The sequence below is a fragment of the Giraffa tippelskirchi genome, chromosome 5 (genome assembly GCF_054371585.1).
Source record: "Giraffa tippelskirchi isolate mGirTip1 chromosome 5, T2T-mGirTip1v1.2.pri, whole genome shotgun sequence".
In the NCBI taxonomy this organism is placed as follows: Eukaryota; Metazoa; Chordata; class Mammalia; order Artiodactyla; family Giraffidae; genus Giraffa; species Giraffa tippelskirchi.
Window position 1 is genome coordinate 56,351,297 of NC_137279.1, and position 6,000 is coordinate 56,357,296.

The 6,000-nt window shown below is 37.4% G+C and overlaps 1 long non-coding RNA gene across 1 annotated transcript in view; it reads right to left on the reverse strand.

Annotated features, from left to right (window-relative positions):
* Nucleotides 1-5,157, reverse strand: part of LOC145507796 (uncharacterized) — a 93,189-nt gene extending 88,032 nt beyond the window's left edge. The window contains exon 1 of the long non-coding RNA XR_014055131.1: nucleotides 4,953-5,157. This is a non-coding gene — a long non-coding RNA (uncharacterized LOC145507796). The remainder of the gene's footprint in view (nucleotides 1-4,952) is intronic.
* Between the last annotated feature and the right edge of the window lie 843 nt (nucleotides 5,158-6,000).

Sequence of the window (6,000 nt, forward strand, 5' to 3'; positions counted from 1 at the left end):
AACTGAAAACAAACCCAGATTTACACTATGTAAACCCTAAAGGCTCAAAATGTGACCTTATCAAGTACCTTGAGAAGTAGGAGTGAGGGGAGTAGACTAAAAAAAACGGAAGTATTTTTTAAGAAATGGGCAGTTTACCAGTTCCCTAGATCACTATGCTAGACTGTCACTTCCCAGTTTATGTCTAGAAAACATAAAACTTAGGACCTTAAGTAGCAGCAGGCAGAATGGATGATGCAGATTTCTTACTGAAAGAAGTAATCCCAAACACACTGAAAGTGAATACCCTCTACTCTCTGTGTCCACTTGGCTCTCAGAACACTGACTCCCAGGCCGGACATTGATAAAAAATCTTCCATGGGAAATACTTCTTTGCCAAAAAGAGGGATATAAAGGTACTGACAGCAGAGATTCTCCTTTAAAAAGCACCCAGCCAAAGCACTCTACAGTGAAGCTGACAGTTAACAGTCCCCATTCATACACTCAGAACAGCAAATCAACTCATGGGTGCCCTACTCCTAAGTATAAAAATTATGAGAGCTTTGAGAAAAACCTCCAAATAGAAGAAACTCCCCCATCCATTACACAAAGTAACTTGGCTGAGACAATGGTTTGCCAAGAAAACATCCATATCTCAAGTTTTTATTACATATTATCAAGGAAATAAAATATAAATGCAACCATGTAATAAGAATCAGAGATTTAGAATATTAAAGGAAAGAAGTTGTAAATAAAAGATAAAAACGTAAATATAACATGGCCAAGTGGTTCCAAATCCAAAAAGCAAGGGTTCCAGAAAGAATAAAGACATAGAGAGGAGGGAAATATCAATAAAATCACTCAAGAAAAGTTCCCCAAATGAAAGGAAAAGATTGTAAAAGCCTACCAACTGCCCAGTGAGATAAACAAAAATAGACCGATTTGAAGGAAAAAGATTGTGAAATTTCAGCAAAGAGAAAAATCTTAAAAGTTTTCAGTGACAAAAAAAAAAAAAAAACTCTGGGCAAAGAATCAGGAATCAGAATAACCTGACTTCTCAGGAACCCTGAAAGGTAAAAGGCAATAAAGTAATGCCTTCAAAATTCTGAAGGAAAATGATTTCCAGTCTACATGTCTAGACCCTGATAAACTATCAATCAAACATGAGGATAAAATAAAAAATAAAAATATTGTCAAATCTTCTCAGTCTCTCACACATAGAAAATGACTAGAGCATGGGCTCATCCAGAAAAGATTAACTAAGAGAAGACATGTGATCTTGACATTGAGGAGACCCAACAGAGGAGAAAGCTAAAAAGAACCTACTGGGTAGTTGTGCAGGGAGATCCCAGGATAGAGACGCAGGAACAGGGCAACCAGGCCAGTGTGAGTACCTGAGAAGGCTTTGGGAGAAATTCTCGAAGATGAACATAAATGGCAATCAAATGGCCCTGAATGTCTTAAGACAAGCTTTAGACATATGATGAAGTGTTTGGGGTTGAATTCGTGGTAAATACATATAAAATGAAGTAAATTTAGCAATGAGAAAAAAAAATATGAATTCTAGGGAAAATAAAAAGTGATGTAGGAAAGGAAGAGTGACCGTGTTTTCCACAGACACAGCCATGAATAGTTTCATAGCCTTGATAACAGAGTATTGGCTTTAACCAAAAACACAACATGCTTATATTAAGAGAACGGAGGAGGCTGTAAGGGTGCCCATGTGCGGTGGAAGGAGAGAGCTAAACCCTCATTTTCCATAAGGGAAAGTCAACAGATAAAGCCTGCGACTGAAAACTCAAGAAGTCATGATACAACCATGCCACTTAGACACATGGACAAGAGGTACAAAATGCTGGACTTTAAGAAAACTTTTTTTTTTTCACAAATCTTAAAGAACTATATCCATGTTTAAATCATGTGATGTATAATATAGGTCAAAAAAATCGCCACTGGGCAAAGTTAATTGATAGGGTCCTAGGCATAGTGCTGGGGTGTAGCTGTCTGTGCTTCTGTCTTCCAATGGATTGTGGTCTCTTTAGGGGCAAGAGCTCCTCTTGTTTGTATTTGCTTCCTTGCTTAGCATACTGACACAGAATTGGCATTGCAGGTAACAATATTGGTAAAGAATCCAACTACCAATGCAAGAGAAATAAGAGATATAAGACATAAGATCAAACCAGGGTTCGAGCCCTGGTTTGGGAAGATCTCCTGGAAGAAGGCATGGCAACCCACTCCAGTATTCTTGCCTGGAGAATCTCATGGATCCCTGACAGGCTACAGTCCGTAGGGTCACAAAGAGTCTGACATGACTGGAGCAACTTAGCATGCACACACATGCACACGTTGATGAAAAAATTGTCATAGAACTATTGGCCCTAATTCTACCATATGGTTTTATAGAAACCAAGTCTCTTTCAAATGCAAGACCATCAAATAATTGAATACACACTGCCTTCAGTTCAGTTCAGTCTCTCAGGCCTGTCCAACTTTTGTGACCCCATGGAATGCAGCACACCAGGCTTCCCTGTCTATCACCAATACCTGGAGCTTGCTCAAACTCATGTTCATTGAGTAAGTGATGCCATCCAACTGTCTCATTCTCTGTCATCCCCTTCTCCTCCTGCCCTCAATCTTTCCAAGCATCAGGGTCTTTTCAAATGAGTCAGCTCTTCGCATCAGGTGGCCAAAGTATGGGAGCTTCAGCTTCAGTATCAGTCCTTCCAGTGAATATTCAGGACTGATTTCCTTGAGGATGGACGGGTTGGATCTCCTTTCAGTCCAAGGGACTCTCAAGAGTCTTCTGAAACACCACAGTTCAAAAGCATCAATTCTTCGGCGCTTAGCTTTCCTTATAGTCCAACTCTCACATCCATACATGACTACTGGAAAAACCATAGCTTTGACTAGATGGACATTTGTTGGCAAAGTAATGTCTCTGTTTTTTAATATGCTGTCTAGGTTTGTCAGAGCTTTTCTTCCAAGGAGCAAGTGTCTTTTAATTTCATGGCTGCAGTCACCATCTGCAGTGATTTTGGAGCCCAAGAAAATAAAGTTTGTCACTGTTTCCATTGTTTCTCCATCTATTTGCCATGAAATGATGGGACCAGATGCCATGATCTTAGTCTTACCCTCTCTTAAATCTTCTCTTCACCAGACTAAATATTCCCAGTGCCCCTATAATTTGTGGGTGGGTCATTTTTATTAAAGTCTACACCCCATTTGGGTCATAGACCTTCAGTTAGCTCTAATTAGTCTTCATCTCTTACAAATATTGCATGCATTAAATATGACCTGTGCAGATTAAATAGGATTTCCCTCTCCCTTAATTTATGTGCCATATATCTATTGATACAACCTGAAATTACATTACACTTTCCATGAACTGCCTTTTCTTGTTTCCAGATATTTAGCTTATAGTCTTCTACAAACCCCATAAGTGTTTTTCTACTTTATTTCTAGCAAAGCCCCTCTTGCTTTTTTCTATGTGGATTGATTTAAAGGTTCAAACATGACTATATTTTTTCCTTTCTATGTATTTTTAGACCATTATTCAGTCTGTTGAGACTATTGTATTATGATCCTATGAACAAATACAACTCACTTCCCAGCTTCCCATGATCTGCAAATTTGATTAACACACTTTTATACATTATTATCAATTAACAGTATTGGCTGTAAACTGGTTCAGCCAATATGGAAAACAGTATGGAGTTTCCTTAAAAAACTAAGAAGAGAGCTACCATATGACCCTGTAATCCCACTCCTGGACTTATATATCCAGAAAAAAAAATAATTTGAAAAGATACATACACTTCAATGTTCTGTGCAGCACTCTTTATAACAGCCAGGATATGGAAGCAACAGATGTGCATCGACAGAGGAATGGATAAAGAAGATGAGGCACACTTATACAATGGAATATTACTCAGCCATTAAAAAGAATGAAATAATGTCATTTGCAGCAATATGGATGGTCCTAGAGATTGTCATACTGACTGAAGGAAGTCAAAATGACAAAGAGAAATACCACGTTGTCACTTATAAGCAAAATCTAAAATGAAATGTTACAAATGAACTTACTTATGAAACAGAAGCAGACTCATAGACTTAGAAAAAGAAATAATGATTACGGGGGGAAAGGAGGCAGGAAAAGATAGTTAGGGAGTTTGGGATGGACATGTACATACTGTTATATTTAAAATGGATAATAAACAGGGACCTACTATATAATACATGGAACTCTGTTCAGTATTATATAATAATTTAAATGGGAAAAGAACTTAAAAAAGAATACATACATGTATAACTTAGTCACTTTGTTGTACACCTGAAATTATCACAAAGTTTTTAATCAACTATACTCCAATATAAAATAAAAAGTTTTTAAAAAGTCATCAATTAATATGTTGACTAGGTTAAAGATGATGATTAAAGCCCTTGGCACAAGATTAAAGGTTCTCTTGAGTTCACAGCATCTGTTGTGAGTACTCTCTAAACCTAGCCATTCAACTCATTACAAAGCCCCTTAATTGTTGAGATCATTCAAATGGTGTGTATTTACTTTGTCTACAAAGATGTCATGGACACCTTTGTCAAACTCCTCGTCCAAGTAACGCAACTATAACAAAAACAAAAATTTATTGTGTCTGTGCCAGGCACTCTGCTTAAGAACAAATGATGTCAAATTACATATTAAAGCTCGTGAAGTCTACAATAACTCCTACAACTACCAGATTTTTCTAATCTGCCAATCTAGTAATACTGTCATTTTGCTACATATCTCTGTCCAATGGATTGCATTTTTATGCCTTCTCTTGGACAGAAGTCTGTTAAACATGACCCCCAAATCCTGCAATTTTTTTGGATGTTAGTTTTGACACAAGCTTCCAGAATAAATCAAATCATATAACTTCCTTCCTCCAGTATCATACATTATTCAGAGGAACACAGTTGGAAATCATTTTACTGACCTTTAGTCCAGCTTTTTCAAACCTTTTCAATAACTTGCCATGTGCTTCACTTCTTTATGACTTTGACTATAATTTATTCCATTTAAATGCTTAAACTTCACCCCTCCTTCCTATTTTCAATGCCATATATTCCAAAAGGATTGTGATTATTCTCAAGAGAGAAATTTCTCTCCCATCTGAAAATTCTAGATTTTTCTTGATATTCTCCATGAGGTTCTATCACACAGAGTCTCTTATTGTTACTGTCACAGAATTCCTTCAGCTAGATTCCAGTTTCTGCAAGGTCAGAAGACTCCTTCATATTTTTATTCAGAATTTTACCTATTATAATAATGCATCTATAGCAGATGGTTAATCAAATCTGAATTGGCTCAAAACCTAAATCTGTTGACCTTTGCAATTGTCACTATGGATGCTTTATAGGAGATGTTCTTGGAGATAACGTGGATATGGGGTACTTCCCAGTATATCCATGGACATGCAGAATCCCAAATGGGAGAAATTACATATCAGAGTCATCATCCATCCAGTAGAATATTAGCTTTCTCAGCTTCTGAATCTAGAAGTAGATGTAGAGATTTCAATTAAGAGTCTGAGAGCTGACAAATATGTTCTTCTTGTCTGACAAAAACAACTCACTTCAAATTAGCAGTGATGAGAATATCATGTCTCCAAGATGTGCCCTTGAACCTGAGAAAGAGTGGGCCTAGAGGCTGAGGTGCTGGATCCTGAGTCCTGCCTCACCTTCATACATAGGCCAGGAGCTCTGGTCCCAGATTTACTCAAGAACATTAGTACAATCACTTCCTGGGGATTATTTTGGTTGCAAGAGTCACAAACCCAGAGACTGAAGAGTAATCACATCCATGAGCTCTTTTAATAATAAATTGTTTGCTTGCATTTCAGCTGAGAGTGGTTGGATTGGCCTCATTTTAGACTCAGCAAACATCTCAAGCTGGTTTTCCAATGCTTTTGATCTTCTATAACCCAAGTATGTTTAGCTAAGCACTATCCCCTTAATTTTTAAAACCCACACATACTTTATAGG